At 42.9% G+C, this 22,529-nt stretch overlaps 1 long non-coding RNA gene across 1 annotated transcript; it reads left to right on the forward strand.

The window, feature by feature from the left end:
• Positions 1–8,210: 8,210 nt before the first annotated feature.
• Positions 8,211–20,542, forward strand: LOC116041150. The gene is made up of 2 exons (XR_004102854.2): positions 8,211–8,366; positions 20,083–20,542. It is a non-coding gene; the product is annotated as an uncharacterized LOC116041150 (long non-coding RNA).
• The last annotated feature ends 1,987 nt before the right edge of the window (positions 20,543–22,529 follow it).

Raw genomic sequence — 22,529 nt, forward strand, 5'->3', positions numbered from 1 at the left:
CACTTACTTCCTCCCAGTAGTGATGCTGCTTTTAAGACAGTATTGAATGCTGTTCATAATCTAGCTCTTGTTATCTGGCCTGAAATGTGAGTTTTTAACAAAAGGCTTACAGTAAGTAAATCAGTGGTTTATGAGCCAAAATGGAGTTATAAGTGGTGATAACTGATATAAGCAGACATAGCTTTACTTTCCCACCTTGGTTCACTTGCTCTACACCTGTTATTGTGAGCTGTCGTAATGAAATCAGCAGTCGTGAATGGTTTAAATCATTTGTTCACTCTGAGCTGCAGAGTTTTCAGAGCAAAGGTTCGTGAGGTCACTGGATCCGGTGCATCGTGTTACAGTGTTTGGTAGCTTCTCTCTTCGGGATTGGGTTATTTCCTTTTTTGCTTTCGTATAGTGGAAACAAGTGAATTACATAACACAATAAACCAAGTATACTGTGTTATGGGATCACACAGCTGGTTATGTTGTTGTATTTATTCGCATTTAATTGACTTGCTCTGCCTACATCACATCATTTAGATGATTTATGTTTGATGGGTTTGCGTGTGCATGTGTGTGTTTGCGAACATGGTCGCCACTCTGTGTCGAGTGTCTGTATGGTTGCCTTCTTGTTTGTGTTTGGTACGTGCTCCATTGACTGTCCCGGGTCGCAGTGGGACGTTAGTGATTGAAGTCGAGTTGAGAGAGGGGAGAGAGGGGACAGACGGAGGGGATAGGGGGGTGTGGACGTGACATCCCCAGCTGGCCTGTGACATCACTCCAACGGGGACAGGAAGCAGGGGAGTTGGGAGGGTAGGGTACAGTAGGTGACATCAGGGCTCTGTCTGGGTCTCTTGGTCCTCCAGCTGGGTAAACTAGACAGAGAGAGACCCCCCGAACCCTCCCACCCACCCATCCGCTGACCCCTCCGTCTCAGCCTTTGTCTCCAGGCCACCACCCTTTCTTTGACCCTCTCTTATCCGTGACTGGGTTTATGTTCACAGACACTACCTGCCTCCTCTGACCCACAGACGTATGATGCCATGTGTTTCCGCATGCAGTCTCCCCACCTCTCTTTTATGTGAGCGTGTGTGTCTTTATGTTTGTTTTTGTGTGTGTCTGTTCCTCATCCGCTCACTCTGACCACGCATCTCTGTTGAATGTGATCAAACAGACCTCCCGTTGACTCAAATATATACAGTACATGTGCATATACATAAAGAGTTTGCCCTCTTCTTTCTAAGGACAGAGGGGACTCACCAAGTGAACTAAGCACCTGGTTGGGGCCCTATAGCCATCAGGGGGCCCCCAAACAAATTGTTCATTTTTGGCTGCACTGTAATAAACTGTGCTGTTGATACAGGGAAGGTCAGAAAGAATTAAGATGGTGCCGGGCGCTGCTGGGAGTCCATTGTGGACATATCGGGTGAAGACTTACTACACTGAGGGAGGGATTTGCCCAAACTCAGACAATTGGGTCTGGGTAATAGTAAATGTGTCGTGGATGGGATCAATTTGGGTCGTCACTGTAAATAAGACTCACTAGAAGTACTGTAGGTGGCACAGTAAAAGAATAGTTCCAGAAGGGGGCAGCAATGCAAGATTATGGATGCCGTTAAACTCCAAAGAAGAAGAATACAGGAAGTGAATATGGTTGGTGCTAACAGTCAAGGGGGTAAGCCTCTCCTCAGACCGCGAACCTCCTATGGCGCCATTTTAATGCTACAAAGCCATTCATTTTGACGCCACTTTGACAGTGAATAACTTTACATCTGAAGCGTTTCAAGACTTTATTTGTCCATTGTTTATTTCTAAAGAAACACGACAATTAATAAAAGGCTCCATTACCTTGTATCTCACGTTATGGCTCCGTGGCAGACGTTTTTGTAAAAATAGGCTAACGATTGTGTCATAACCACGCGACTTACTGTCGCATAGTAGAGGAATTACCGTATAGTACAGGAGAAGCTCGCAGGCAGTTTCGTCTCTACAGCTGTTTAAATGTAATTTCTAATGTTAACTAGCATTTTAGTTAGCAATAATTAGCCTATGCCTATGTTATCTCCTTACATAAACCTACTCTCTCCGTCTTTGCAAGATTGGGAATGATTGAGATTTCTCTTGGCACAGCTACCAGAAGACTTACAACTTTCAGACAGGTTGCTCACGGCACATTTACGTCGTTTCTCTCAGTTGGAGGCTGCGCAGTAACCCTAGCCATCACCAGAAAAGTGCTTCTATTGGCCTTCACTGGTCTCCGCCCAGAGCAACGGGATCTGTTGGTCCACTCTTATATACTGTCTATGCTAACAGTCAAATGACACATTTTCATACGAAAAGATGACTAAGTAACTGTTCACTTGTGGATGTAGCTATCCTTCTGGAATTATTTTTGCAATGTCCCCCGAAAAGTCACTTAAGTTCCAGGCCGGTTTACAAATCTTCTGGAAGGGCTCACACAGAAGCACTGTTTGGAAAGGCCAAGATGTTAGCTATCATGGTATACAAACAGAACTATGCTAGCTTGTAGCAATGCGAATAACGTGATTTATGGATTAATCAGTGACGGATTGGTAACCTGGCATTTGGGCAGATGCCGGAGGGCCGTTTCGGCTGGCCGGCCAATCAGAGAGCCGCATAATTGTCACAGCCATGTAAACAGGGGACCATATAATTTCTCTCGGCCCCCTTTCAAGCATCGATAATAAAGTTCTTTTGTCACATGATAACCAAATTTGCCGAAATCCCTCACACCTAGTAATAACGTAATCTGATCAGTATATATACCACATAGGTCAGGGTACTAAAGTATAATCCGTTTTTCGTTTTAAACCAAAAACGAAAAAAGGAAAAAACGGGTCGATGTTTGGTTTTTGGTTTCAAACCAAAAACGGAAAAACAAAACTATGAGCTCCGTTTTCTCGTTTTTCCAATGTCCATACAAATTAAAAATTAACTGGAAAACTGCTCGTTTTTCAACTGTTGTTTTTTTGTTATTCATGTTTCTGTTTTAACCCAAGAGCGAGAATACGGGCTCATTTTTATAATGTGCATAATCATTGAAAATCTGATGGAACACAGGTCTCGTTTATGGTCAGGGTACTAAAGTATAATCCGTTTTATGAGTCTCTCAATATCACAGTCATGGTTACTCTCTACAGTCACGAACTTTTACATTAGTCGCTATTATTTTGTAGCAAAATTACTTATTCAGATCAGATGTTCAAAAACGTAAACGTGCATGGTTTGAAATAAAACAAATCTACCTGCATTTCTTTTATTTGAATATTTGTTTGCAAAAGTTAAAATGAAGCAATGCCTTCTGGGAATTTCAAGACAGAATCAAGTAGACCGCGTACGGTCTGCCTCAGAGTGGTTGTTGGAAGTTGAAAATTGGAAGTTGGAAGCTGTACTGTTGACAAAAAATGAATCGAGGCATCAAGCGACGCAAGGGGGGGCCGAGAAAAAGAGAGAGAAATATAAGAGAGCACTGTTGGCTGACGTTGAAAAATGCTGCAAACTGACTTTGTTTTTAAAATCAAGTGTAGTGCAGCTTCAGCTAGCATTAGCGCTAATACTGCTAGCATGTCAGCGACACATCTGAGCCAGCACACCAGGGAGAAAGACAGGACAGTGAGGAATATGAGGAAGAGGAAGAACAAAACGAGCAAGAGGAGGATGAAGAGATAGACATGAATAACGAATCTATGGAACTAACCAACACAGAACAACAAGCCTGCTGTGGGTATGAATGTGGACTACCTGAAGCAACAGAGATGGCCCAATGCTGCAGGAGGGAGTACAGTAAGTTTGGCTACTTCAGAATATTATATTATGGAGCGGCTGGCTCTGATTATTTATTCTTTTTGTATATATATATATATATAATAATAGAGACTAATGTAATATATATATAATAATAGAGACTAATGTAAAATAGAGACTAATGTAAAATATATATATATATATATATATATATATATATATATATATATATATATATATATAATAATAGAGACTAATGTAAAATATATATATATATATGTTTTTATATGTACGTTTTTTGTTCCCAGTCCGTCACTGATACAAAGACACTGTACGTCCAGGCTGGATGAAGACACTTCTAAAAGGCCTACGGTTGCATGAAGGACTTCGTACTACACTGTGTTGATCTGGAGATATTGAATATTCATGACGTAAAACGTGTAGGCTAATTTGTTGTCGTATATGACAGCTTCGACCTCAGTCTCAGTTAACGTCACAGGGCTATGAACAATGATGTGAACGCTTAGTGGTGCTCATGCTGATGTGTGTTTGAATGGCCACGCAGTCAGTTAGCTAGCATAAAAGCAATCACAAACTTAACTACACAGCCACTCTGTATACAAGTCTTGAACTGAACTGGACAATTGGAATCAGCAGTGATTTCTAATGTTCACCATTTCCACCTGTTCAGATCAGTAAACGTCAGCTGGGACTTCATCTTCATTTTGGAATAGAAGTATGCAGGTTGATGTCATTTTTATCAAGAACTCAAACACTGGCATAAAGCTCAAAACACACACACACAGAGAGAGAGAGAGAGAGAGAGATATAGCTAGTACTGTTCTGTAAGTTCATCTTTATGACTACAGTGAGAGAGAGACTGCCATTCACACTGAGTGGTTGGCTGTTGGTTTGCACATCTCCACTTTCAATGTAAAACACATGTTAATGTGTGGGTGGGAGTCAAGAGAATAGAGCAGAGGGTATCCATGTCTCAATATGAAAACGCCCTGTCTGTCCATCTGCAGGAACATTTAATAAGACTTACACACCAGCAGACCTTTTTTTCCATCCTCTCTCTCTCTGTCCAGCTCCAGCCTCATGCTCTCTTATCTTTGATCTCCAAGTTCGGATTCTTTTTTATGCAAATGAAGTTTGCTGGAAACTGAAAAAAAGTGTGTTTCGGTGCAGTTGTGAATGCTTGCGCCTGTGTAGTGTTTTGCTTTTCACCGTACCTTCTGTGTTTGTTTAGGTGTGTAAATGTTTGCTCTGTAAACTCTACTATCTGTCATAATGGTGTAAGATTTCTCCTTTGTGTATGCTATGCACCTATGTTCCAACCACATGTGTTTGTTTGAGAGCCGTGTTATTGTAGGGGTTGAATGTGCGCGAGGGGGCCGAGTGCGTGGCAGCTCCCTGGCCTGCCCCCCTCGGTGCTCTGGTGTGTGTCTCAGGGCTCTGCAGTGGGTTTATGATGTCTGGCAAAGAGTGTGGGGATTGCAGATGGCAGGAGTGAGAGAGAAAAGGAGGAGGGACGGAGGGACGGAGGGAGAGGTGTGTGGTTGCATTAATACGGTCTGCAATTCTCGTTAGCACTAATCAGGGGCTTCCTGTACCGAGAGGAGCATGAGTTCACCTTCCCAAGTACCCCAGAACCACACACACTTATACACACAGAGACGCATACATGCACACTTTCAGAAAACATAATACACAACAGTAGGGCGCTCACATGCACAAATGCACACTCCCCTTCAATCCGACTGCCTCCCATCTCTCATTACTCTTGCTGAATACTGTAGCTCTGTCTCTGCCCCCTCACTCTGACCATGTATCCCTCTCTGTTTGTTTGGCTCCTCATGCGCTAAAACTGTCCATAAAAGAAGTTGGAAGGAACTGCAAGCAACTGAAAGTGGAGCTTTTTCCACTCTCGGGGTGACTTACCATATGCTCAGAGTCACGTGAGACTACAGCGAAGAGTTCACTCTCCCTCAGAAAGGCCCTCGTCCCAATGTGAACTCTGAGGGGTCATGAACTTCAGCTGGCGTGCAGAGGAACTGGCACTCAGGGTGGAGGTTGACAAAGACGGACTAGTTGGCATAAAGGTAGCGCAGATGACATCCTGGAATGTGTAACACAATGACGCACTCGTGAGCAGTAAATCATGCGTTGACATTGGCATATTGCAGAAAAAAAAAAGTACCTAAGCCTGACAGGAATCAAGTCATCTGCATGCACGCAAAGCATGTAATGCCATCTGTGACCGTTTAGCAGCTCGGAGCCTGTGTGGCCATGATGGCATGTGGAATCTTTGGGCAATATGTTGACCACAGAAACAATAGAAAGGAGATTCCACAATGAAAATGTCATAAGTGCCCTCGCCCCTTTTCCTCTCCCTCCTCCCATCCCTTCCTCTCCTTTCTCCCCAGTTTAAAAGAGCCCCGGGGTAAGATAAATTAATGTATTTAAGATGTTGAAATCAGATATTGAAATTTTTGCCCTCACCACCCCCCACCCCCCTTCTTCCCCTGCTTCTCCCCAAACTCCCAGCCTTCTTTACCCCCCTTCTCCCTACACTGCTGCTCTCTTTAATAGAGTTTAATAGTGCACAGGGAGACAGTGTGATAGATAGACTGAGAAAAACTGAAGAGATTTGGTTCACGTTTTTTTTCACAGTGCACATTTTGTGTCAAATCATTTTTTTTTTTTTTTTTTTTACTGTGCCCTGGGCTTTGCAATTGATAGCCTCCTTAAAAACTCGACCACCACCACCACCCTCCTTCTCCTTCTCCTCTTCTTCCCTCCACACCTTCCCACCCCACTGAACCCTGGCCAGCCACAGCTGCCTGACCAGATGTGGAAGAGAAAGAAGGGAAGAAGAAGGAGAGATGGAGGACAGGGAGAGGCCACCTCCTGCTGGGAACGAGGATTGAAACAGAGAGAGTGGAGAAGGAAGGTATGGAGAAAAGGAGGGAGATGGGGAAGTTGCAGAGAGAAGAGAGGAGATAGAGAGAATGGGAAAAATGGAATAACATAGCTGGTAATCAAATGTGAGAGAGCAAGCATATAGCATAAATTATTCCTCTTTAGACAGTACCTGGTCTGGTCATTAAAGACCACCTACCCAGACAAGCCTTAGTGTGGTCGGTCATCAAACATGGCTGCACTCATTATTTCTGCAGTCTCACGCCTCTTTTCATGCCTTTAATCGTCACTGAAAAGCAAAATCTGAACAAACCCCTTAAAAACAGAACAGTCCACAGCGTTTTGTAGCTCAGTCTGCAGGTTAGTGGAGTTCACATGTATCCAGGCTTCTCTGTGGGCAGAGCTGATTTATGTAGCAGCTCAGCACTCTAAGCCCTGAGTCCACGCTCACACCGTACTCCTGGGGGCTGCCTGATTAGAGATGGGGGAGAGAAACCATGCTCTCACACACCCCACCATTTGGTTTTCATTACACACATGTATGTGCACACCCAGAACACACACACACACACACACACACACACACACACACCCACCCTCACACTTGCACATTTTAGCACGCTCACACAAAATGATGCAGATGCAGACTTGTGCAATTGTAAAGATGAAGTGCCATTCATTCCCAATGCATGTGTGTGTTGGGAAATTGGGCATTGGCAGTTGTAGCACTGGATGAAAGGAGCAAAAGCAAAATGAAGGAGTAGAAATGCGAAAAAAGAAGAGCAATACTTTTAAGAAAAAATGCAACACACTTCTCAAACAATATTTAGGATGCATGTTTAACTAAACAGTGTTCTCTTGATTTTCTTGATTCAACATGACAAGTAACACGTTCAAATCCACTTAGGACCTTTTCTCTATCTCCTTTCCTATTTATAGCACTACGATCAGTCCAATGAAAACAATACATGATGCAGGCTGAAATGGCCTCTCTCCTTATGAAAAATCGAATTTCATTTATTTTCTACATGCTCTGCCTCAGATGGACAGATCGTTTGGAAGGCGCCATCAAACTGGTGGCGTCAACTCCTAAAACCAATTTTGTGCTTTTTCAACAAAAAAAAAAAAACTGCTACAGGATGGTACCCCATGCTGTTTTAACACAAGTGTTAATATGTGAGGACTGTAAACACTCGGCTGTAATCACAGACCGCAGCATGTGGTCGCTTTGACTGCAATGAGATGAGGAGATGCATGTGTTATAGGTAGAAATGATCCTGAGGGGCGCAAGGCTAATTTACAACACAGAATGTAGATTTTAACAGCTGACCATTGTATGACAACAGAGACAGGGTGTGCGTGTGATCCACCAAAGTCTCTGTTGTGTTCTAAATCATGGGCCATTTGCAGCATGTCATTAAAGCCTTGTTAAAAATCTGTTTGTCGAGCACCCCGGCCGTTGTGCATACGCTGTCTCCCTTCAGCATGGCCTTTGGATGCAATCAGTCTTGACTCAGGTTCTGATGTCTCCTCAGAGCTCTCACCATGCTGCCAGCGTCTCCCCCCCCAACTCTTCCGGTCCTTGATCTCACACCAACACCTCACCCCGAGTGACATCAGACTCAGGCAATGGCCGGAAGCACGTACTGAAAGTTAAACACGTAGCCTCACAGTGATGTGCCCCTCACTAGGTCAGTGACACGACGCTGGAGCTCTGATGGGTTAACCAGATGCACACATAGACAAACACACCCATACATACCAATAACACATTATGTTACATGTTATAATAAATATAACACGTCACACGTCCTGCTGAACATGGTGGCAGGAGAGGGAGGACAGATCAGCTAAAGAGAAAATAGGAGAATCGACTCATCTAGCGCATATGTAATCTATGTAATTAGATTTTCAAGAAATTCATTCCTTTTTGAGAAATCTTGGAGTGACAAAGTAGTGTCACAAAGTAGTGTCACAAAGTAGTGTCACAAAGTAGCATAAGATCACCATTGGTGTGACAGCAGACAAGGTAGAATCTTCTGTGGGATGGAAGATATAAGATATCATTTAGAAGTTGTCATATAAGTGTCTTGTTTTAATGTTTTTATGCATATTCATGTAATGTTTTGATAAATAATTGAACTATTCTACTTTAATGTATTTATTATTATCATCATCATTACTATTAGCCTACTTGTTAATATTATTTTACATGGGGGAGAGAGGAGAGGGCACCCTGAGAGGGCCTTGATGAGTGACAAACACCGTGTTTAATTTAACAGCCTTGAACAACCTAGTTTATTGATGTTATGAATATAGATAATGTGGAATAATTAAAGTCTTAAAAAAAATTGTTTTAGCAGGGTTGTTTTTTTTAAAAGTAACACACACTTCTGTCAGTGAATCCTGCACTGATGCACTTACTGGTGTGGCTGTCTTTATGACTAAGAATGTGTTTATGTAAAGAGGCACCTGTTAGGAGGCTGCCGTCCTTTCAGCCGTGGTCCCTAGTGATCACGTTCAAGTGTTAAAAGAACAATGAGGTGGAAAGAAGTGGATGAGAGGATTCTGCAGGGGGACGTAGTGGAGACAGATCAGGCTAGCTCTCCAAGGGGGTGTCTCTGTCTGACAGGAAGTGTAGGTCAGAGAGTGTGTGTGTGTGTGTGTGTGTGTGTGTGTGTGTGTGTGTGTGTGTGTGTGTGTAGCCAGGTCCTCAGCAGCAGGTCAGGGCTGTACAGCCAGCAGGAAATGACCCAAAACATGCACATGAAGATTTAACCCCATGTGCACCGTGTCCTCTTCTCATCTGAGGTTCTTCTCTGGGCGATGACCATCACTTTACACCGTCGGCAGAGATTTCAATTCACTAGCAAACAATTCGGATTGTCTCTGTAACATTATCAAAAGTAAGCATTTCAGTGCCTTTTTTTAGTTATTGCGGATGTAAAATGTACAGTGGCTCTGTCAGTCTAAGGGGAAAGTATGTCAGTTATGAAAGTTATTTCAATCAATAACAATCCAATCATGGCTGCACAATGATGTCATTCTTGGAGGTGGATGAAGTAACAAAGTGTATACGTGATCATCTAAATACACGTAAGAATATTTGGAATACTTGAGCGGAGGTGCTCTAAATTTAGCTTCCCCTTGACTTGCCCTCGCCCCCTCCCAACACTTCTGCCTTCCAGTCTGAAACAATGGACCCCCTATGTCCCTCCCCCATCCTCCCCCCACCCAATACACACACACACACACTCCTTCATTATTGTCATTATTGGATGTGCTACCTCTCCCTATTTGTGTGTGTGTGTGTGTGTGTGTGTGTGTGTGTGTGTGTGTGTGTGTGTGTGTGTGTGTGTGTGTGTGTGCGCTTGGGGCGTCCATCTGGCCTCTGGAGTCCCATAAGGAAGAGCAGAATGTTTAGCGGCTCCTGTGCTCGTCGTTATTCGTTGCGATAGGGACACTCTGCCTCGGTGGACAGGATGTGACTCTTGGGGGCGTAAGAATTCTCAGACGGTGGACCCTGCCTGACGTTATGGGGGGCAAAAAATGTGTATGACATTTTCGGACAGGATATCTTTGCCTGTTAGCAGACACGTTTACATTACTCTGATTGACCCAGTTAACTCATCAGGTTATGTAAGCAGCATTCTGAATATCCAAAGAGACTGCGTCAGCTTGGTGTGCCTATCTGTGCGTCTTCATCCTGCTGCCACTCTCTGTAAGGGCATGGTTGTCTACAGTAGCACACAAACAGGAGTTGATGGGGTGATCTAAGGTTCATCCTGTTTTGGTGTGTGGCTGCAACCTTGAATCATGTCATTTTCCTGGAGTGTCTTGGTAAAAACAGATGGTTGTTGTTATCATCAGGGTTTGTGAGGAAGCCTCGTTGGCAGCTCATTAGTTCATCCTCTCTTTCCTCTTTTCTCCTGTCCTCTCCCCTCGGCTGATATTGCAACAACTGAGCATACAGTTTTCCCCTTGGGTTTCCCCATCAAATGAATAGTTTGACATTTTGGGGAAATATGCTAATTTGCTTTTGTGCAGAAAGTTAGATGAGATAATTGGTACCACTGTCATGTCTCTATGATAAAAAAAATACAGCCAGTAGCCAGTTAGCTTAGCTTAGCTTAGCACAAAGACTGTAAACAGGAGACACAGCTAGCCTGGCTCTGTCCAAAGGCAACAAAATCTACTTACCAGCACTTCTCATCAAATAACACAATACATCGTGTTATATATATATATAATATTCTATTTTGGCTTGTTCCAGCTCTTTATGTGATGTTTAAACTGAGTGAAGTATTCAAACCCAATACTACATGTTTGTGGCTGCACCATCCCATCAAATTTAAGTATTTTAGATGTGCATCATTTCATATACAGTGTTCCAAAATCTCGCCTGAAATAGTTTGTATCTTTCGTATCTTATCTTCGCACAGCATAAACGTCTCTGGGATGGCCTTTTTCCATCTGCGAAACATCTCCAGACTTGCTTTAACACACGGAAGTCTTAGTCAATGTTTTGGTCACATCACGCATTGACTACTGCACTGTGATCCTGGCAGGCATCCCCAACAAACTTCAACTCATCCAGAACTCTGCAGCACAGATTATTACACGGTCAAATTCCACTGAACATGTCACACCCCTGCTGATTCAATTACTTTGGCTCCCTGTGTCACAATGCATTCACTTTTTAGGAATATTTAAAGTTATTCATAATCTTAACCCTGCTCATCTCACAGACCTTCAGACCGCATTTGGGCATCGTTGTGGATTTTAACAATTCTGATTCCAAAACCGATTCTTCCTTTCGATTCCGGTTCTTATCGATTCTTGATTCCAATTATTTGAGGGGTTGAAAACGCATCACATCATGCCTATTTTCACAAATAAGAGGAACGTTTTATTTTGATTCACTGGTGCTTTGCAGTTTTACAGGGCTTTTTCAATGTAAAATAAAGGCACACTGGAGCGCTTTTTTAAACAATTCCAAGTAGGAATCGGTTCTCGATGCCCAATCCTAGCAAAAACGCAGGTATTTCCATTCATCTTGAATGGGGGTAGTGTGTTTAGGCCTGTGGCAAAAACTGAGACCGACACGTTTGGACAGGAAACATCACTGCCTTTATCGCTGCCGCAGGAAAGTTTTAAAACACTATGAGGTAGGGCTGCACGATATGACCTTAAATCAAAATCATGATTAATTGCACATTCTACCTCGATAACGATTTTTTTTTGGGCCCAAGTTGCTCAGTTGACTCAGACTCGGTTTTTGAGTTATCCTCCATTATGCTTACCATGCAGCTGACTGGTCCGGGCAAAGTCATGTGACTACACACGCGGTAGAATGTTTGTTTTTAAGGAGAAAGTAGGCCTATCAACAGGAATAAATTATCAAAATTATCGTTGTGGGAAAAATACATCGATAACAGCATCAGAATTTCGATGTCAATGCATTTTTGATAAATATTCCAGCCCTACGATGAGGGTAATAAAACGAAACACAAGCACTGAACTGCCCAGGAGTTTGTGTAATAATAATAATAATAATAATAATAATAATAAGCTTTATTTGTATAGCACCTTTCATACACAGAGTGCAGCTCAAAGCGCTTTATAATAATAGAAATTAAAAATATAATAGCTGGATGTTTCCTGCAACAACAAAGCACTCGCTATGTCTCGCTCGTCTCTTTTCTTTCTCTCTCTCCTGTGAAATAAAGCTGCCTTGAAGTGCGGTCGGAAACGTCAAAATCAAAATTATAAACGATCTGACGGAAATCCGTAATTGTGAAATTTAAAGTCTACTTGTGTTAAATTGGGGGGTTAAAGAACACAACAGGACGTCACACAAATGGACCGTTTTCACACGACCTCAACGTCATCGTTCTCAGCCACTCCCTGTGTTCGCTGATTGGACCGGTAAAGACTGGCCGGAGAAAACCCGCGAATATACTGCAAATCCAGACGACGTACTGAAGGAAAATAAAAATTGAGCGGAAGTACGTAGGAGGGCAGAGCCAGGCTACCCTAACACCCCCTCCCATTCCTGCGGTCTTCATCAGCAGGTGTGGCACTACCAGCCATCAACCTCAGCACAACCAGAGGTGCCAGGGCCTTCTTTTATGCTTCACCCAAAACTTTGGAACTCACTTCCCCCTCACATCCGCAGACTTGACAATACAAAATATACAAAATTCAAACTGCATCTAATTTTATACTGATTCTACCTCATTGCTAAGCTATGCTCTGTTGCTTATTGTATGTTTTTTAGACTGATCTTATGTGATGTAAGGTAACCTTGAGTGCCGTGAAAGACGCCATTAACTAAATTGTGTTATTATTTATTATGAGTTTATAATAACTGACCCCACGCAGGCCAGTACTTGTTAAGGTTTTTTTTTAAAAGGATGCCCTCCTCTGTAAGTCTCCTCTCCCATCTGTCATTCCCTCTCGTTTCCTCTTTCTCTGCACTGAACACATGCGTGCATGTGTGTATGTGTTTCTAAAGCATGTGTGTCAGTGTGCATCTTTCCGTGGCAGCATTCCAGTAAAACTGAGCCAGTGAGGGGTCTCTGTCTCACATCCCTCTTCAATCAAACACAAACACACACGTCCGGCCAGCCTGGCCCACGCTATCTTTCCCTGCCTCCTAGTGCCAGATGCACACACCCTGTGCTCTCCCTCTTCTCCTCCTCTTCCAACATTCCTCCTCTGCCTCCTCTCTCTCCTCTGCTTGCTTTTCCTTCCCCCCCCCCACCCTCCTCCCCTCCGGTTCGGCACCCCTGTGCATCACATTGTCTCCCGGCTCTTCATCTTTCTCCACTTCCTGTGTCCTGCTCCTTGTGCCCCCTACACCCCCTCCTCCTTCCTACCCCGCTTCTCTGGACTTCTCTCTCTCTCCTCGCGACGTGACTTTTAGCACAGACAGTGGGGCCGCTGCCAGTAAACTGGGGCAGAACTGGCTGAAGATGTGCACTCGCTCGCTGTGGTGTCCATGTACAAGGCTGACTGTGACATACGCAAGTGGACAAAGACTGATGTGGTTCACAGCAACTCAGATTTGTCTTTGTTTCTGCTATCTCATGTACAAGCCACAGGCGAAAGATTTTCAGGAATAGGTCAGCATTGTTCACTTTCTTGCAGGGATACCGATACTACTCACGCATCCTTAAAATATATAGCTGGATAGTTACTTTACCTTCGCATAAAGACTAGAAACAGGGAGACACCGTTTCCCCTGGCTCTGTTTGAAGGTGACAACATCTGCATACCAGCGCCTCTAAAGCTAACGCTAAATAACACATTATTCCTCATGTGTTTAGCCAAAGTATAAAAGTGGGAATTTTTTTGGCCAAGAAATAATCTTTAAAACATCAAATAAGAGAATTGTGTGCATAATCGCTACTGTAGAGCTCCAGAGACTTGTAAAATAAATCTCTAAATCTATGCAAGCAATGAAGTTGTTCAGCACGCTCATGGTGACCCAAACCTTACTTACTGTAGACACTTAATATTGTTTTTATTCTTTCATTTGTCACCCATCCTAATTTGCTTTTGTTAATATGCCACCAAGCTTCACTGGACAACAACATGCTTTCAATATTTCACAATACACATACATACAATATACACTTTGTCTTACACATAATGCAGTTGTTTTATTTTTCTGACCCAAATTTCTCCACTCAACACCACTAACAATATCAATAGCTGATAGCAATTGTGCTCAAGACTCTGCTTTGTAATGTGATCGTGGGAATGAAAGAAGGCTCCGATTTGCCTGAAGAGAGCAATAGAGAGAAAGAAAGACATAAAGAGGAGAGACAAGCTGCAGCTGGTACAGGAAGTAAGGGTGATGCCAGTGGAGGGTGGAGGGCATGAGAGCAATCCACAGAGCGTTCTCACAGGAGACACCAGAGCTCAGCGACACACACACACACACACGCACACACACACACACACACATACGTGTGTTTCACTATCTTTGTGGGGACCCGTCATTGACATAATGCATTCCCTAGCCCCTTACCCTAACCTTAACCATCACAACTAAATGCCTAACCTTAACCCTTACCCTCACCCTAACCATAACCTAATTCTAACCCTAATCCTAAAACCAAGTCTTAACTCTCAAACAGCCCTTTAACCTTGTGGGGTCCAGCATTTTAGGCCCCACAAGGCTGTGCAGACCCCACAAGTATACTGTATTCCCCGGTTTTTGGACCCCACGAATATAGTAAAACAAGCACACACACACACACACACACACACAAATGTGGCATAGTGAAGCGTGTGATTGTCCAGACATGTTGTGTGTCTGCCATGTGTTATCAGGAGGTTGAAGATGGAGACAGAAGACGTTGGACCATCCCTTGCTCTCTGTGTTTACACTCAGTCTAAACAGCAGACCAGCCACTGAAGCTAATGGGGCTCTAATCTCAAGCTGGATGACACACACATGTTGTCTTCTGAGCTTCCCAAACAGACCAGTAACCTCTCTGTGCCACATGTGCATTTACAACATACTCTCCCTGTACTTTTTATACATTTAACTGTATGTAATGCAGTTGGCACACATGGAAATTACTTTTTTTTTTACCCACATGGGGAGCAGTTTTCAGTTTGGTGCCTTGCTCAAGGATATTTTCAACACTCTACCACCTGAGCTACAGCTTCCTCCTATATGTTGCTTGTTTTGAGTATAAAGATTTATTGTTTACACATAAATGAACAGATTTACACAAGCGTCCGCTCGTGAACAGAGAAAGAGAGATTAACAAACATACAGAAAACAACACCCTTGCTTTCTCACCTTTAGGGTGCTATTTAAACCCATCCACCTCGCACGCACATGCGCGCGCACACACACACACACACACACACACACACACACACACATACAGTGAAAGTGAAAGTGATGAGGCACTTGGTAATTTATTACCCTTGTCAAACTGAACAGAATACTAATGGACTGCTTTTAGGTTTTGTAACTCCATGCTAAGGTTATGGACACTCTGTTTTTAACAGCTCACTGACTTTCTCTTTTCTGTGACACAAGGAAATACACACACACACACACACACACACACACACGTATTTGTGCCCAGGCTCAGTCTTTGTTCTGAGAGTGCGTCACCAAATACAATAGCGTCAAAATTCCAGCAGCAGATCTGGCAGTCTCACCTTCACACTTTGTGTCATACACAGAACACATCTCACTGCCAGCGCTTTCACATGAAGTCACGCTCAATAAATGAAAGGTCACACTACTTCTATAGGCCTCACAACACACAGGGCCTATACTGTATGTGTCTCTTACACAAAAACACACTCTCACCTTCTGAACTGCAATTGTTTGCATGCCAACTCATTAGTCTGTTCAACTTTTTCCGCTCCAGGCAAGCAGTATCTCTACCTTTTCCCTAATAGATAGAGATCTCATTACTTCTAATGTTTGGGGTGTGTGCGTGCGTGCGTGCGTGCGTGCGTGCGTGTGTGCGTGTGTCACCCAGCCAGGCTGGCCGTCAGCCTCTCTCCCCCAAGGCCATGCAAGTTTGTCCAGGCTTGTCTGGCCGCTGGATGGATGTGCAAACTTTATGATGTAAAGCCCCTGTTTGGTTTACTGTGTGCTTCTCCCTGTTGCTTCCAGCAACTGTGAATGACATATTCATGAACCTCTTTTCCAGTTTCTATTATCATGTGGGCTAGTATTTTAACACCACGTTTCTGGAAAGTTTAGCTCATACTCAAGGTCAGTTTATAGGTGTTTTGCCATCCTGGTGTGCAAAAGGCTATGCTGTTTTTACACTTGTATGTATGTTTCTTTAATATTTTATTTGCATGTTTCTTATAAAGTATGTGCAGCGGCAGAAAGACTGCATTGTGTGAGCTGAGAGAAACAGGATGGGTGGATTTGTCAGAGCAGGTGCCCACATGTTAGTCAATCTGCTGGCAGGAAATTGCACTGGCATAGACACACAAACACACACACACATTGCCCACAATATACACCCAATTTGTCACCCAGGCCCCTTCAGCAGCTGAAGCAATACTTCCTCCTTGTACTTCTCTTGACCCAGCTCTGCTTCTCACACCGTCCTCAGCTCTCTTGAAATATTATTTCATCTTTGTGACATAGCCAAACCACCAAGCACCATTTTAATCCTCCTAATCCCTCACAACACATTAAGTCACCATTAAGCTTTACAGTTAACTCCACTTTACTTAAGTGTTTATTGTCAAATTAAAAACTGTACAAGCCCTTTACATATACGATTTAATCATTCTTTTAAAGTTTTGTCTGCCAGTAAAGATAGACCAGCAGTTCCTCTAATGAGAAGCCCTCACATATTATATTCATGTGACCTTTTAAGCAGGCATGATAAAGTTGAAGTTTCTACTTTACCTTAACCCTTGTGTTGTCTTCCCGTCGACTTTTTCCGACATGTTTGTTGCATTATTCAACGCTATTATTCAAACCTAATTTATATGACATTATACCTAACTTTGAGTTCAAAACAAAAGCAAAAAATATGAATTATTTTGTCTAATAGTTAAGATCAGAGGAGTGGATCACATACTGGGTTATGTCAAAGTTAAGTCAGGATACTGTTTTGAAACCATGTGTTAAATGCTATAAAATTGAATAAAACACCCACAATTCAATGGAAGTAGTCATTAATTTTACTTGTGAAAAAGTACATCCATGCATCCATGTTATTTTTGGGCAATTTGGTTCAAAGAAACCGATATTCTTGACATAAAAAACTTAGAAAACGGGTCAAATTGGACTTAACACAAGGGTTAAACATTTTGAACAGCGGCAACAAGTGAAAGTGACCAGAGGATGACGCATTAAATATCCCTTAGATTTTCCCAAGATTCTCTTCCCTCACTTGCTTTAAAGACTTAATTGTCTGTGACGATGCTTAAATGTTGTGTTCCAGGAACACCAGGAAACTGTCAATTAGACAGCAGCATCTTAAGCCCACTACACACCGAGCCGATAATCGGCCTTCGGACATTCTGGCGAGGTCAGTGACTCGAGTCTGTTCAGTGTGTTCTGTGCCGTCATCCATCCGAGGGGCAGTTGGCCTTCATTTTAGCCGATTTGACATGTATAATTGGTGGGGCGGGCACTGCCGGCAGTTGGACTCAAATGACCCATCTGATTGGTAGAGTGCTAACCTGGAAACGGGGAGCGGAATGAGCGTGACTAGAGTCTCTCAAAATCTGACGAAAATCTTTTAGACTGACCTTTGTCGATCTGAAATGAAGACGGATTCAGCAACTGCATGGCCTATTTCTCGCTTAAAATGTTTTCAGAAACACGTTTTGGTGAACTATTTTAGTACAATATGAGATCGCATTCTGAACAAGCCGCCATGACAGTCCGTCTTTGAATTTCTGGAGAAACCAGACCCACGTGACGTGTTCGTCCAATCAGCTGCCGGTTTTCATTTTTGGGCGACACTCCTCCGACAGACCTTGGGTTCCGGAAGTAAATTTCCCATTAATTTCTCCCATTGACGTCTGGAAAAATCTGTATATAAAGAGTTTTAGACCATGCCTTAGGCTAACCAGACGGTACGTGACTCATAAGCATACAACATATCATTTAGAGTAAAAAAACGAACAGAAAATCCCAAAAACGTCAAAGGTACAAGACAGTGTACATATTTTCATTATCGAGCGAAGGAACTACTCATCCCATAAACCACAGCGCACCACTGAATAAAGGAAGCTACGTTAGTTTAGCTAACAGCTAATTTGGCTAACGCTAGCTGAGACAGCATGAAATAACTTTAAAAGACCCTAAAAAAAAAAACTGAAAATAACCGTTAAATATATAACGGCTGTTACGTCAGCTGTAGCCTGCTCTACCCAGTGTTAAGTTTGAGTTAACGTGATTTTAGACTGAATCAAGCTGTCAGCTAGCGGTTAGCCGAATTAGCTGTTAGCTAAACTAACGTTAGCTTCTCGGCAGAAGTGTGGAACAGATCGTGATTCGTGCAGTGTCGTAAATCCTCGTGACGGATCGTGCAGGCAGCACAGATCGGGTACTGACACCCCCCCTCCTCACCAGCATGAGTTCCACCAATCAGAGGCATCACTGTGGGATTGTGGCATTGTTCAGGATTGTGGGTAATGAAGTACTTATCCAAGACATCGCGAATAAAAGACATTTATCTCAAAACAAGGGTAGTGCCCCATGATTTTTGGCATCTATATGAGCATATACAGTCGCTTAGTCATGTCAGCATGCTGGTTTTAAGTCTATCATCGACGTTTACGATTTTATGGCTTATACTCCAATTTGTCAATGGAGAAATTGCATTGTATTTTTACTTCCGGAACCTGCTGTGGGCGGGACTGTTGAGCTCTAGACAGATTAGTGCCGTCTGCTGTTATGGAGACGTATTACGTCTCGTCGCTTTGGTGTGTTCCGAGGCACTTTTTTGACCAACTCGGGTAGACTGATCAGTCCAACTGCCTTTTCTGCCGAGGGTCGGCCGTCTGGTCTGTGTGTCTGGGCCTTTACTAACATCAGCTAACATTAGCCGCCATAAGCTACTAGTCATACCAGACCAAGTAAGGCCAAGTAAACTCAGAAGAGTATAACGAATAGAACAACGGTGCATTGCTCATTACTTTAAACGACATCAATTAACTCTGCATTTCCACCCACACACAGCGCTACATATAGTTTCAGAATCTATCAGCTTATTGTTTTTGGTTTTCCAGCTACCATAACTCTCCTTTCCAGCCACAGAAGGCAACTGTGCAGCTCTCAACTGTTAGTTTGTAAAATCTGTTTGCACATTTGTTATTGCTTATTTCAAAAATGATGTTGTCTCACTTGAATATGTTGTTGGTGGAGGCTAGCGATATTGAAAACTGTTTTCAAAGATCTAAACATAGTTTACATACTGTGCATGTACAAAAGGAAGAAATTTAGTTTTGTTATTGTTTTGGAAGCACATGCTGCTACATGTATTGCACCTTAACATATCTCTTGAAAAAACCTGTAAAAACACTTTATTCTACAAGGCTGTTTAAATGGGCCTTATACGATTTTTTTTGTTCTAAAGAAATCCAAGCACAGGTTTTATGGTTGCTTTTGTCTTCACATCTACCCCAGCAGGTGAACTAGCTTGGGTATGAGGGCAAAGTCATAACTCTGATACATTGCCTAACTATGTGCATACTTGGCCATACAGCTCAGCTGCATTATATCTCCACGTTTTTCAACTTGTCAAAAGCAGAACTAGCCATAACACCAGAGTATCACCAGGGAGTAAGGCTGGGAAACAAATTCACAGAAAGTGGAAGAGGGAGTGAGTACCATATGTGGGTGAGAAACATGTTCTCATACAGGCTGTTTTTCTTTTGTTTCAGCTGCGCGGCCCCACCTTAAATGAGGACAGGGAACAAGGGAGCACACTGGACAGCGGAGGAGAGGGGAGAGGTAGATGGGAATTCATTGAAGAATTGGGCATAATGTGCTCTGGGCAGTCCCCGAACCAGCTGTTTTCCATTCGGTGGGAGTCCAAGCAGTGAAATGTAGCAGGGGTGGGATAGACAGGCAGACAAAGAAGTGTAGAAGAAGAGGAGCAAGACTGTAAAACATGGTGTGAGACACAACATGTAAAGGTCATGAAGATGGCCATTCAAAGTGGCCTGGTGTGTCCTTTTCGTTCTCTCCATGCTTTCTTCTGTCTCTGACAAACTAAATAGAACAGTGGGCTCCAAAAGACACTCCCTTTAAAGGAATGAGACTTGTTTTTAGATGTATCAGTGTTTGCTTTTGTTGATAACCTACATATTTTTACCCTGATGAAATGCTCCACATTGTGTATGATACACAAAACGTCCTCTCTGCGGTTTCTCATAAACCTCTGACCTATGGCCCTCTCATCCTCAACCTAGTAAAAATGGCCCGAAAAAGCACATTACCTATCAAAATATACTGCGTTTTGTAGTAGCTTCATAGCCACGTTCATCCAAGACTCAAACTCAAAACTTTGGACACATTCAATAGGTCAAGTAATGGTCAATAGTAGCTATTCTGCTAATTATAATCAGCCTACTAAACCTGCAAAGAACATGCTAACAGAGCTAACTAGCAGCAGATATCAAGTTGTGCTCCTATGCATTGAGCAGGAAGCCATTTACACAAATTGATACTGTACAACACGCATGAGCGAAGTTCTTATTGCCTGCAAATATTAATGTACATTTTGTGTTACTGTAATTCATATTCAACATGAAAGTCAAATGTGACTCAAACTTATTTTTAAATGTTAAAGTTTGTGACCTTTTCACACTTCTAGAGAAACTTGTGTGACTAATGGTTTTGTTTTTCAAATGATGACACAATATTGAAAGTGGCATCAGGAGATGCCACTTCAGAGATCTTTTTCTATGCTTTATGGAAGTTGGGGAAATCCAGAAATAGGCAAAGCTCAATTACGCTGCGAATCATTTTTGTTTTTTAAAGAAGACCTATCATGCTATTCCGTGTTTTCTGTTTCGTGTTTTCTGTCCTATCTATTATGTTACAATGATATTGGATGTAACAAACATGAGACATGAAATAATCAGATAAACATATTTCAAAGAAATCCCTGTGAGCCAAAACTTCAGATTTCACAGTTCTGAACGCACTGGTTTCAACAGTTTTTTTTCTAGTCCTGGCCCAGAATGAGGTCATACCGTGCCGGTTGGCAGGTTGGGATGGTGATTGGGTCGAAGAAACACAGGACTTTCACTTAGGAGGCCAGGGTTTTAGTCCGTGACGCAATGACGTCTGTGACGTTACGTAGTTACATAGTTATTGGATTAGAAGCCTTTATTTGTGATTTTTCACGGTATGGTGAAACAGGGTACAGGGACTGGTACAGTCCCGCTATATAATAATAATGATAATAATAATACATTTTATTTATATAGCGCTTTACATGGTACTCAAAGACACTTTACAGTAAAAAGTATGGACTGTAGTTAGACAGCGAGAGCAGAGCACAGATGCGGAGACTCCGTAGACCCAGAAATGCTGACCAATCAGCGCAGACCAGACTGTTTCGGGAGTAGGTCTTAAAGTGAAAGATGCGCCAACAGAGCGTCTCAGACAGAGGGTGAATCCAGGCGCAGCAGCCATGGGCAGTATGGGAAGAAAAAAAACAGAGTCACTGCAGGTGGTCTATGTGTGCAGACATCAGAGTCCCTCAGAGTTTTAATGACTCTGCAGTTAACACCTTTGCCCTTCTCATGTCCCATCTACTCTACCTCTGAAGCCCCTGGTTACGCTAACTTCCAGTCCACTGGAAACCCGCTGATTAGCCACCTCATATATGGATGTTTTTTATTCCCATGAAAAAGGTCTCACCAAGCATACATGGCTCACATCCTGGAAAGTTCATTGCACTGTCCCTGAGCAAAACACAGACAGACATATTACCAGGCTAACCCAGGGCACTCAGTGCCCGACACCAGACACCTCAGACCTTTGCCATTTAATATAGGATATCCCTGAGTGGCAGAGAGGCAAAAGAGCAGGGTGTAGGCAGGCCTGCTGCCAGAAGTAGTCCTTGTCTCTCAGTATGAGCAGTGGGCACTCAGGTTTTTGACAACTGCCCCTGAAATGAAGATACTCTTGCAGTGCCGTTCAAAACATTCCTATTTGGAACGGGCTGATTGCTTGGCCTCCTGTATTGCTGCTTGTAGCTACTGTATGTACTAGATTATTATACCCTGAAAAAACGTACAGAACACCCTCAAAGCACTTAAAGGTGCAGTAGGTAAGACTTATAAAACTAACTTTCTGTCATATTTTCTGAAACTGA

This window comes from Sander lucioperca, chromosome 5 (genome assembly GCF_008315115.2).
Source record: "Sander lucioperca isolate FBNREF2018 chromosome 5, SLUC_FBN_1.2, whole genome shotgun sequence".
In the NCBI taxonomy this organism is placed as follows: Eukaryota; Metazoa; Chordata; class Actinopteri; order Perciformes; family Percidae; genus Sander; species Sander lucioperca.